Genomic DNA, 13113 nt, shown 5'->3' with positions numbered 1-13113 from the left:
TCCCAGTTTGTAGCACAGTTTCCCACTATTAGATGGTTCCTGAGTGGCCCTCAGGTCACAGTGGGGTATGTCCTCCACTGCACTAGACTAGTTCCAGCAAATAGGCATCACCTGAATACTCTAGCAGAGAGTGACATCCTATTCATCTGTCTCCATTTCAACAGTAAGTTTGATTGGTCTAAACAAAATGTAAGTTCATCTTTTTCATCAATAAAGAAGGAATACTTTAGATGTCAACGTGTGTCAGCTTGGCTCCATTGGAAACACTTTGGCCTCGATTTTAACTCAGGTGCGGGCTATTGGCGTGTTCCCCGAATTTCGTGTTTCCCACACGAATCTAAATGGATGTGGGAGATTGATCCAATTTTAACTCAATTGGCCAATTGATTTCCAACGTCTGGGAAGCCTTTGCAAATGGGTTTTTCATAACTGAAAGTCCCCCTCTGATGACATCATCATTGCTGCTGCATTTAAGGTCCACAGCAAGCCTTGCTTCTTCTGCAGACTGCCAAGCTTTCTCCATTTGATGGCACAGGAACCTGCAGGAACAATGGCCAGCGGGAGGCCAAGAGCAGCTCCTAAGTTTGACGAGGTGGCACTACAGGCATTGGTGGATGGGGCTAGGGCCCACAGGGAGGTCCTGTTCCCTTCATCAGGGAGGAAGAGGCCTCCCTGTCTGACCAAGGCTGTGTGGATGCAGGTGGCTGGGGAGGTCAACTCCTTGGGGGTCACCCGCAGAACCTGGATGCAGTGCAGGAAAAGATTCCTTGACCTTCAGCGCACTGGAAAAGTAAGTATGAAGTTCCATCACCCTCAATCTGATCCCCATTGCCTTTCCTCACCAGCACTCAGCTTTAGCAATCTCTTTCTCCACATCCCACTTGACACTGACAACCATGCACCCTTACCCATTCCCTCTCTCTCAATGCTCACAATCACATAACTATTCCACCATGCAGCCCTCACACTCCCTATCACTCTGATGCTTTGAACATAACTGACAACACACGGGGAGGGCACTTGGTCTTGCAACCTCACTCCATTTTTGTCTCCTTCTAAGTATCTATGCTATGCAATCTCTACACTCACTCCTTCATTCTCACTCAAACTCCACTTATCTCCCTCATTGCAGGAAAAGAGAGCTCACAATAAAAGAGAAAGAGCCAGGACAGGAGGAGGCCCATCATCATTAGCCCAGCTCACTACCTGGGAGGAAGCCATCCTGCAAATTGTCGGGGTTGAAAAAGATGCGCACGTTGGGGCTGGACAGATGGGTGCATCAAAGCAAGCTGGTGACAGAATAGTTTTCCATCTCATTGACATTGCATGAGTCGCTGATAATGATCCTGAAGCTATAACATATGGACTTATGATCATCTGCAATATGCAATGTGCATGTAACCTTGACCTCAGACCTCTAACTCTCTTTCCTTTACTCCCCCACAGGACCAGCGAGAGCCCCCATCCCACTGTCAAGGAGGAAGAGCCTGAGCTTCCAGACTCCTCAGAGGAAGCTGCAACCTCTGAGGGCGCAGCGTCAGCAGAAATAAGCGCACCCAGCACCAGCGCAGACACTCACACCTCGGTGGGACCTTTGGGACATAGAGTAGTGTTGTCACCTAGTGTATCACAGCTCACAAGTGAGCATCAGCAGATTGTGGAGACAGGGACATCAGTGGAGAGTCCTCATCGGAGGGTGCAGGACTCTTCCAGCTTGGCTCAAATGCATGTCGACCCTCTGCCTCTGGGTCCATCCATAAGATCGGAGGTGATGGAACTCCATGCACAGATGCAGGAGTCTCTGGCAGGTTTTGTCTCTAGAGTCGCTGTGAGTGTGGAGCGAATGGAGGAGTCCATAATGAATATGAGCAGAGCCTTTGTGGAGTTATTGGCGCATGAACGCATCACCACGGAAAGGATGGCTACCTACGTGGAAATGATTGCTGTCTCCATGGTAAGACTGGCTATGGTAGAGGAGAGGAGGGCTACGGCCATGGAGGAGGTTAGTCGCCAGGGTATGGAAAACATGGTGAGTGTTCTGAATAGAATGACATCTCTTGAGGAGCGATGGGCATCTATTGAACATAGAAACCAGACCTTCATAGAAGTCCTTCTGAATAGGACTGCCATTGCAGATACTGGTCCCCATGGCCCCCCTGATGTGCAGCAAGGTGCTCTCCAGCCACTTGCAGGCACGGAGGGGGAGCTGACCCATGAGAGGGAGGTTGGTGGCAGACCTCAAGGAAGTGCGGGTTCCTCTTCAGGCGCTCACACTTCCATGCCACTGCAGAGCCCTCGGTCAGAGCCCCGCCAGAGTCCACACCCAACGGAGATAGACGTCTCAACCCATGCACAGCCGCAGGAGCAGCAAACTGTTGACGAGCCCTCACAGGCTCGCCACCCCAGAGGACGCCCGCCAAAGGTGTCGAGACAGGAGCAGCAGAAAAATGAGCAAGGGGCCTCCACATCTGCTGAAGCCTCAGGGGAACCATGACGTAGGAGCATACGTAAGAGGAAAATAAAGCACAAGTAGTCACAAGGGTAGTCACTTGGGTGAAATTTGATGTATTGTTAAAAAAAGCCATCAGATGAATTCTGTCAATAAAAAGTCTGATGGCTACTGCTGTATTTGTGGCATGTGTCATTTCGCGAATGGGACTTTCACATTGAGGGCTTAGGATTACTTGCAATTGTCAGTATGCTGGACAAATAGCTAGGAATCCGCAGGGTCTTGGCCATTGTCAATGCTCAGGTATGAAGCTGCGAGGCAAGAGTGCTTGATTGGCTAGGCAAAGCAAACCTGGCCAGGATGAGTGCATTCCTTGCATCCCGGGCAGCAATGTTCTGGCGTAATGCTGCCGCTGGTTGTTGGTCCTCTGCAGGATGGTTGTTTTGGCCCTCCTCATCCTCCTCCTCCTCCATCATCATCATCATCATCATCATCATCATTTGAGGAGGGTATGTGAGGAGCCACTTGGTCCTCAGGAATCTGCAAGCCATGATGCTGTGCCATGTTGTGAAGTGCACAGCAAACCACGACGATTCTGGAGACCCTGGCTGCTGAGTACTGTAGGGCTCCACCTGATCTATCCAGGCATCTGAAGCGCATCTTCAGCAAACCGATGGTTTGCTCGATAATGGATCTGGTGGAAATGTGGCTGGAGTTGTAGCGCTCCTCAGCTTTGTTGGCTGGCCTTCTCAACGGCGTCATTAGCCAAGTCCTCAGGGGATAGCCCTTGTCTCCAAGTAGCCATCCGTGAAGTTGGTCTGGCGGCCTGAATAGCGGAGGCACACCAGACTGGCGCAGTTTGAAGGAGTCATGGCAGCTGCCAGGGTACATGGCACAAACATGCAAAATCTCCTTCTTGTGGTCACACACCAGCTGAATGTTAAGGGAGTGGAAGCCCTTGCTGTTGACAAAAATAGCTGGATTGCGATGGGGTGCCCTAAGGGCCACATGTGTGCAGTCAACAACATCCTACACCCTTGGAAAGTCTGCCAGATGAGCTAATCTAACCGCTCACGCCGTCACAGTTGCTCGATCCCTGGTGAAATGGATGTGATTGTGCGCGAGGGCAAAGAGGGCATCGGTTACCTGTGTGATGCAAGTGTGTGCGGCCGCCTGGGAAATGCCGCTGATGTCTGCTGATGCTCCCTGGAATGAGCCTGAGGCAAAAAAGTTGACTGCGGTGGTGACTTTGATGGCCACTGGTAAGGAGTGTCCACCTGGTCCTCTGGGCAGCAGGTCTTGCTGCAGCATTGCGCAGATGTCAGTCACAACCTCTCGAGAAAGTCGGAGCAGCCTTTGGCACTGCTGCTCAGTCATGCTGAGGTAGCTGACCGTGTGTTTGTAGACCCTGTTTGGGGGGTCTCTCCTGCGCCAACAGGCATCCAGGCGTTGGCCCCTTCTGGCCTGTGCTGCCTCAGGTGGGTGAGCAGCAGCCTATCGCTCCTGCTGCTGCTGTTGTTCCTGGTTCTGCTGCTGCCGTGCCTGGTGCTCGAGCTCCTCTAATGCCCAGAAGGGAAGGAAAAAAATGGCTCACATGCTTCTGGCATATGCCTCCACTGAGGAAGCGTTGAGTGAAGGTGGCGAGAGGGGTTTCCCAGGAATTCACACTGGAGATGTGTGTGAGGCTCCAACCTTCCACAGGTGTAGTTAAGCCTGGTAAAAGTTGCCCCAGGCCTGAGACAAAAAATCCTGCCACCTGCAAATGATGGCTGATCAAATCTCCTCTTTAATGGTTGATCTGCAGCTGATAGTCAGCAAGCCAATAGTGCTCCCGCCAGGTTTCACAGGCGTGATCCCCACCAGGCATGTTTTACGTGCGAAAGGGGTTAAAAGTGCAAGGGACTGTTAAAATGGCATAGAGGCCATTTAGTGGTGATTAAGGGCCTTAAAGACCAGTCCCGCCTGTTGGATTTGGGAACATCAGACACGCCTGAGTAAAAATGGCTCGGAGTCGGGAACCAGGCGGCGGGGGTCTCGCCCGCCAGCTTTTGCGATTTTAACCCCCCCCCTGCACGCCTCCGAGCCCGCCTCCATGGGTCAGTTAAAATCGAGGCCTTTGCCTCTGAGTCAGAAGGTTGTGGGTTCCAAGCCTCACACCAAGAATTGAGCTCATGGTCTAGGCCAGTGGTTTTCAAATTTTGTATGTATTGGGTCCCCAGTAAATATTAACTGATTCCCAGGACACCCTGCTGTAATCTCCAAAATACATTATTAGTTACCTGAGGAAAATAGTGCCGTCACTTTAAGATTGAAAAATATATATATATTAGTGTACAGCAACAGAAAAAATGTGCTGGTAAATCAACAAATACAGAAAAATAGGGAGCACAGAATTTTTGAGACCTATGCTTTCAGTGTGAGTATAACCTAGCCCCAGACAGTCAGAAATTTGATAATGTCATGGATCCCTTGGAATCTGCTCCCTGATCCCAGTTTGAAAGACTATGATCCAAGATGAGCCTCGTGCTGTATAGAGAGACTGCTGTATTATCATATAGGTGCCATTCTTTGGATGAGGCATTAAACTGTCTGTTTTGGTAGTTCAGATGGACATTAAAGAGCTCATTGCATAACAGATTTGCTTAAGATCCAAATCATTTTTCTATTTGATGTTCTCCCTCCCTCCCAAAGCCATTCTTGTTTATGCCCAGTTATTTACATGATGATCACAAAATATTTTTTCTCTCCACTACCCACATTGGTTTTGTAGTTTTTGTTGAAGGTGTTGTGTAGTATTAAGTCATGGAGCTTTTGCCTGCTGTTGAATCTCCAATGGCAAGCACCTTGAAGAGGATGTCATTCGCCATGGTCCAGACTGACTCTAAACAGTAATCACAGTGTCCAAGCTCAACATCAAAGCACATCATAAACATCCCTTCAGCAAACATCAATACCCATCAGCAGCTCAAAAAAAATCTCATCCCAAACAACCCATTCAGCTTAGAATTTTTATTTAATAAGTTAAACTGTACTAAATGTTGAAAAACATTTTCATATTTTCTTCTGCCATTTCTATCTCATGGTTGTTTGTATCTCTGGTTATCATATGACATGTGTTTTTTGCAGTGCATTCTGGAGTTCCACAGAAGTGTAGTGAAAAACAGAACAGCCATTGCACCTTTTGCACTCACACAACTTATCAGTAGGAACAATTATCGGGCCAACTTTGCTGTTCCCGTGTATTGGATCACTTAGGCTCAGCACATAGAGGAAAATTAGATGAGGAGGATCCTATTAAGGAAGCTTGCCTGATTTCCAGCCCATTCATTTACAGACAATTGTGGGATCCTCCTTGCCCAGTTTTCCTCTATGCATTGTGCCCAAGTGATCCAATATACCATGCACAGGAACAGGGAAATCTGCCCCATTTTAATACGTTTAGACCAGTATCTTTAAGCATCATGTGACAATATTTTTAAAGCAAAACTAAAATGACAATGACGACGTTTTCTCTTATTAAATACTGGTTGATGACGATGCTCATGGAGAAGATTCTAATATAAGAATGCTCTTGTGTATTTAAATCTTTCAATATTTTGTGTATTTCTTATTTTGGTTTTGCATTTAATGTTTACACTTTTCCAATATTTATGGTTTTATGTTTTTATTCACATTTACCGTAATAATTTTTATTTAAAAGTTGCATCAGTTAGTTTTTGCTGTTTATTACTTTTTGTAATAAAAGAAAAGCTATTTGTGTTTCTTGTTTTTAATAACATTTTGTTAGTTTATATTCAGTTTCAAATTATCTTCCTGTTTATTCCAATTTATTTCATAATTTTATGTGTCACCGTTTAATTTTATTATGCACTCCCTTTATCGGCCACAGTAGGAAGAGTGCCTTCAGTTTCTGGTGCCCCGGAGCCACTATAGCACAGTCATGATTTAAACCATGAAATGGGGTTGGAAAGCATGCATTGTCTGCAACAGAAACCTTACATTTGGAGTTACTTTTAACTTGTCGTCAGTGAGGAAGAAAATAAATATCCTCAAAGCTGATGTGGAAAAACTCTTTAATTCCAGGCATGTGTCAAAAGAGTGTGCCTAGGGAGAGACAACGCTTCTTTGCATCTGTACCTGCCACTTCTCCTGTTTCACTATGTTGATTGGTATGTCCTTTAGGGAAGGAAATCCTTACCTGGTCTGGTCTATATGTGACTCCAGTCCCACACCAACGTGGTTGACTCTTAACTGCCCTCTGAAGTGGCCTCGTAAGCCACTCAGTTAAAGCTAAGGATGGGCAATAAATGAAGACCTTGCCAATGATGCCCACATCCTGAGAATTCGTTTTAAAAAAGGAGGTTCAGGATATTCTTCAAAAGGTGTAAAGCTGGCTCCGGGAGATTGACTTGTAGTGAAATCACTGTGGGAAACTTGGGTTGCGCATGCATGGAGATCTGAAAGGTTGCACATGCAATTAGGACAGGCCCTGCAGCGATTCAGGGTCACTCTCATTTTAAGGCCAAAAATACAATATCAGTCCTGGGTGTGAAGCTAATGTTACATCACAACACCACCTACAAGTGTAACCTGCACTGCATCCAAATGTTGACATGTTGATTTTCTCATTGACAGGTCCCTACATAGATGGTTTCAATACATTTTGAAATGTAATATTGCAACTGACTCTGTGATTCTACTATATGATAGTTAGTGGCTCTCAAGATTCCAAGGTCAATGCTCTGCTCTTGGAAGTGTGGCAGGACACCCAGCCACCTAAGACTCTTGATCTAAATCCTATCCCAAATTATGGAGGCAGGGTTATTTCTATAATCAGGGAGGGCAACCCACACCTGTGTGGGTTCATCAGAGGCTTCCACCCCATATGCTGGTGGAACTCTGGGTGGCACCCAGCAGTTAAATAGGGGACCCCGAGATCTGTTAAGGGCTGTAGAAATAAGGGAAACAAATTTTCTACTGCTTCTAAGGGAGAAAACAAGCATTTTTTTTATAGATAATTGATCTCTCAGCTAGAGTGAGTTCTGTTGGGCCTAGGGAGAGCATAGTGAGTGAAAATCCTATGATAGCTCAGGAACTCGCCCAGATATGACCCCAAAGCAGTCCTTCCACCCACCTCCTAATCAGAATTTAGACCGCTTTATACATGGGCCAGAAACCCTATGGATCCAGGTACTACGTCAAATTGCACCCCTGCAAGGGTAATCTGCCCATTTTACATCCTCCCTGACCCACTGAATTTCAGGCCTATTGATTGTTTTTTAAAGACTAGCAGATCACGTTATAGTAGTCGGAGATTTTATAAGAACAGGGTTGTTATGCCAAGTGGTATTACCAGGGACATTAACTTATCAGCATTGGGGACAGCCCTGGGCCCTGAGTACACTAGAAAGGGCGCCTGAGGTCTGGCAGTATTTGAATGGAGTCTCTGGGTCTAGTTCTATTTTGAAAAGTGGGAGAATCCTAGCGTTCCAGGAACACTGGAACTTGACATTCTGGGAACAGAGTGTGATTTTTAATTAGATTTTCAACAGCAATACATTATGTTGTGGCAGGGTCTCGGAACAATTAGTAATAATCCCTTTAACTACAGTATAGTGCAACCGCGGACTGCACCTTTAAACTGCCTGTTAACTACTGTATGGTGTTTTCCTGCACTCCACGTGATGACGTCATGACGCTGCTCACGTGACCACCAGTGGCGCGAAGAACATGATGACGTCATGACATCAGCTTCCAGAATCTTCCAGTCGAGTGCCCAGCAAGCTGTATAGACCTGTATACCGTTTCTCCTGTAGTTTCCCTGCTAACTTCGTTGTTCATTAAAACCTGTTGATTTGATTCATCGAGTCGAATACTTTATTCAGCTAGGAACCTCCGTTCCTACAATGTAAAATATTCTCTTTGTTTCCTTTTCTAACCAGCCACTCTCCCATAGCATTGTACATTGTCAAAACAACCTGTAGTTCTTCGATGAAGCAGGCCTAGAGGGCAGGGTATAATTGGACATGAAGGGGGACAGTGATTTTGGAGGCCAGTAGAGGGGGAAGTCAGAGTAGGGTTAGAGGCTGGGGAGGAAAAGGAGAGAGGTAGAATGAAAGGGGAGGAATAGGGAGTAATGGAATGAGGAGAGTCAAGAAAAACCTGCAGCCAACAATGGCCCAGTGAGACAGCAGCAGTGCTTGCGAATGGACTTTAGACTGACAACAAGGAAGCAAAGCAGGGCCTCAGTTGGGAGTGGTGATACTAGCATGAAACAGCGGGGTATCAGGTTGACCAAAGCCTGATCAGGACTGACAAAAACTTTGCCAAACAGTTCAGGAAATGTTGAGCTTCAATCGGGAGTGGCGCTTCTCTCATTAAGGCAGCAGGCAGGAAGAGGAAATCCTAGAAGAAAGTGATAATACATAACAATAATAAAGGATAATATATAAAATTTAAAACAGTAAATTTAAAAGTTAAACATGAAAGCACTAACCTGCTGGTGTAAAAATACAATATGGCAGAGAGTCAGACATGGGACGGCGTAAATCGTGCTCTATTGTCGCTGCATGGCCAGAATGTGAAGTTGTAGGCAGACCCTCCCCTCTGGGGAGGAATGGCATTTTCCCTCTCTTCCACTCCCAAGTTCTCATTCTTTACTGGTGCTTAGTGACTCATGCAGTGACAATCCTTCTGACTGTCTAACCAATCCCTTGCGAGTGGCTATTTCTGCACCAGTGCTTGTACAGCTAAGATTGCAGGATGGAGTTGGCGAGGATGTATGAGCAGTTGTGAACTGGAAGTGCCTGGGTGGCCATAAGAGTGGCTGGCCTCTTCCTTCAAGCCATTCCCTATGATGTGAAAGAAAAGCTTGTTTAGTTGTGCACATAATGACATATGCCTTTAAAGAAGTAGTGGATGAGTGTGAGGGCATTGCAATACTTTGAGAAAGCACATGAAACTGAAGATATATATATGATGAGCCCTGCTCAGCCTTCACCAACCTCTTCTTACCAGATTCCCTCCAACCTCTCCTACAGGTTCTCTTGTTCATTTGCCTGTTAATGTCTAACATTTCTTCTTTTTGCAGACTCAGGTTGATCTTCCTCCAATTGTCCAATTGCTGTGTGTTAATGGTAATATCACATTAGTGGATGTGAAGACGACCCATTGCAAACACACTTATGTGAGGAGAATGCAAGTCTAGAAATTTAAGTTGCTAAGAAAAATGGTGGATAAAGTTTTTTTTTGAAAACTTATTTTGAGTGATTTAATTGATTTATCAATAAAAAACGATGTCAGAATAGGAAAATTGAGTTCAAAATATGGATGTGGAAACTTACAGTGGGAAAGGTTGCCAAAAAAGTATGACCAAAAACTGTGACAATAAGTAGACAGAAAATGCATGCAGACATAGAGGGGGTGAAATTTGTCTCCGGCAGTAGCGTTAAATGGTGATAGCCAATCAGCAGCCTGTTTTACACACCGGCGGATTTAACGCCCATTTTGCGCTTATGCACAAGGTAAATTTTGCACATTGACACTGGTGTCTGCGGAACACATTCAACTAAATTGACTTTGTCCTGACCACAGACACTCTGTTGAGGTCAGGATGGAGTGGAGGTCAGGAGCGTCTGGTCTGCTGCACTTCCAGGAACGTGATCAGTTTGAGAAGTTTTGGTCCAATTGAGATATTTTGGGCTCCCACAGACTCATCATATACGGAAGTGGTGGAAGCGGTGACGCTCAATGTTTTCAAGGGGAGACTGGATAGGCACTTGAGGGAAATAAACTTGCAGGGCTATGGAGATAGAGCGGGGGAATGGGACTGACTGGATCACTCCACAGAGAGCCGGCATGGACTCAATGTGCTGAATGGCCTCCTTCTGGGCCGTTATGAAAAATTCGGTTGCTTTGCACCTCCTTAGCACCCTAAGAGGGCGCTAACAGGGCGCAAAGCATCTAGCGCCCGGGCAGGGCACCGCCAATGCCTCCCGTAAAATTCAGTGGGTGGTTAGCAGCGGTGGTAACTGTTAGCGCCCTGCGGTGCTGCGCCACGGCATTGACATCATCGCCGTGCACAGCATCCTTCTCGCACCCCAGCCGCGATCTTCGGTAACGCCCCCTGATTTACCACTGGACGCTATGTCCGACGGAGTCAGCGGGGCCTACCTGCGGCTGGGGCGACGCTAATTAAAGGGGAGGTGTTGGGCAGCCATTTTTTTTGCTGGCCGCCTGCCAGCACCCACCCCCGTTGCTGTCCCTGGCCTCCTGAGCAGCCACCCCGCGGAGTGCCGGCTGCACTCCGTGAGCCCGGCACTTTGCTTGAGTGCCGGGCTCCTTTGCCGGCACTCCGATCCCTGGTGGCCCAGCTGGGCCCTGGGTCATGCTGCTCAAGGCCCCTCCCCTTTAAGAAGGGGAGGAAGGCCTGCAGTACCGCGACGCGACACTGCGGCATGCAGCGCCGTGATATTCACTCATAGCACCCCAAGAGGGAGGCAGGGCGCTTCCAGTAGCACCCCACTTCCCTCTTGAGGCGCTACTGATGAATTTTGGCCGCGGGGGCGCTAATTTTTTCAGGGCGCTAAAAGTAGTGCCCTGACAAAGTTAACACCCCAAAAGGGCCCAACTCAATTTTTCCCCCAATGACTCTATTGTAATGTATGTACCTTTAAGGGGGAGAACTACTTTTTACAGCTCCTGTATCCTGTAGTACCGGCAGTGACCACACCTGTATATAAACCCTGAGTAGTGATCTGTACAGTTAGTTCTAGAGTAACCCTCATTCAGTAAACACCTGTTGATCGTTCCCTGCAGTCTGTTGTCTGATTATTGAAGGACACAACATTAAGATACACGGATATAACATTGGCGACGACGCAGATTCGAACCTACCTGCAACTCTGCATCACCTCCCAGGGATTCGCTCCTGGAGAACAGTGGAAGGAGGTCGAGTCCAGAAGCATGGGCGTCGACCACGGGCAACCGCCCAGTCATCCAGCGGAGATTTGAGCATCGCAGGGGAGGCTCTCGAGAGCCAGGCTTGGCTTTCCAGTCACGGTGGTCCAGCGAAACGGGCTGGCAACAGGTACTGCGCAGACCCTTCCCGGACAGCGGCGGCTAGAGTCGACCGAGCGGCACAGAAAAAGGCCGAGCAGCGTCGACGGGGGAGAGAGAGAGGGCAGAGCGCACAAGGCGCAGCCGGTGGTCAGAACCGAGCGGCGTCAACGAGGGAGAGAGACGAGCGAGAGCAGAGCGCAGCCGATGTTCAGGACCGAGCGGCGTCAACGGGGAGAGAGACGAGAGACAGCAGAGCGCAGCCGGTGTTCAAGGGCCGAGCAGCGTCAACGGGGGAGTGAGGCACGCAGGAAAATGCGAGGTGCTGCCATTGCCACGAGGACCGCAGAGAGCGGCATTGGCAGCAGCGCAGGAGCAGCGCACAAAACCCACAGGGCGTTGCCATTTGCCACGAGGACTGCCGAGAGTGGCAATGGCAGCAGCGCGGGAGACACCATTTTAAGCCGCAGCGGGGAAGAAAGGAAAGCGCGGGAGACGCCATTTTAAGCCGCAGCGGGGAAGAAAGGAAAGCGCGGGAGACGCCATTTTAAGCCAGTCTAACCACACCCAAAAATGCCAAAGAGTGGCAGCATCACAGCATTCGACAATGAAGTCGAAGATTGGACGAGATATGTCGAACGCATAGAAGTATACTGCAAGGCGAATGAAGTGCCAGATGACAAGAAAGCGCTGGTATTGTTGAATTCAATGGGTGCAAAAACGTATGGCTTACTACGAAACCTAGTAACCCCAGAGAAGCCAGTAGAAAAGGATTTTGAAAACATAGTGTCAATCCTACAGGACCACTTAAACCCCACACCGCTGCTGATAGCAGAAAGATTTAAGTTTCACAAAAGGAACCAGCATAAAGATGAAAGTAATACTGAGTATTTAACGGAACAGCACAAGCTATCGAAACACTGCCAGTTTGGAACGGGACTAGCAGATACTTTAAGGGACAAGTTTGTGTGTGGGCTTCAAAGTGAAGGAACCCAGAAATGGCTTCTATCAGAAAAGGATCTTACGCTGGACAAGGCTTTCAGCATTGCAGTATCACATGAAGCAGCAGCACGGGGCGCTGCAGAGATACAACGGAGACCGCAAGAATATGGCACAAATGAAATGTCATACGGAACAGTGAAGTGCTATCGCTGCGGCAGAACAACACACGACCATAATGATTGCTGGTTCAAGGACAAAGTGTGCAGACAGTGTGGAAAAGTAGGACACATAGCAAGAGTCTGCAGGTCGGGAAAGAAAACCAGCAGCAAGAAATCTCCACAGGAGAAGTACAAGAAGGTACATAAGGTGACGGAGAGTAGATCAGATGAACAGAAGAGTGATACAGACTCCGGAAGCAAGGAGCTGGGTTGTCTGAAACTACATAATGTGATCAAAACGGAGGATCACCAAACTATCTGGGTCACGCTCAAGATAGCAGGAGTCCAAGTGAAAATGGAATTGGACACAGGATGAGCCCTAACAGACATAAACCGAAGGGACTACAAGCGGCTATTCTCACATATACCCTTGAGAGATACAGAGATTGTCTTGAAGACGTACACGGGGCAAAAAGTCTACCCCAAAGGAAAAATAAGGGTGAACGT

At 47.7% G+C, this 13113-nt stretch overlaps 1 protein-coding gene across 4 annotated transcripts in view; it reads left to right on the top strand.

Annotated features, from left to right (window-relative positions):
• Nucleotides 1-13113, top strand: part of fstl5 (follistatin-like 5) — a 1173542-nt gene that overhangs the window by 23480 nt on the left and 1136949 nt on the right. The gene's annotated exons all lie outside the window — the stretch shown is intronic.

Source organism: Somniosus microcephalus, chromosome 2 (assembly GCF_052327205.1).
Source record: "Somniosus microcephalus isolate GS21.2 chromosome 2, FLI_Smic_1.0, whole genome shotgun sequence".
Classification (NCBI taxonomy): Eukaryota; Metazoa; Chordata; class Chondrichthyes; order Squaliformes; family Somniosidae; genus Somniosus; species Somniosus microcephalus.
The sequence above is the reverse complement of the archived record's forward strand: the minus strand, read 5'-3'. Positions and strand labels throughout refer to the sequence as shown.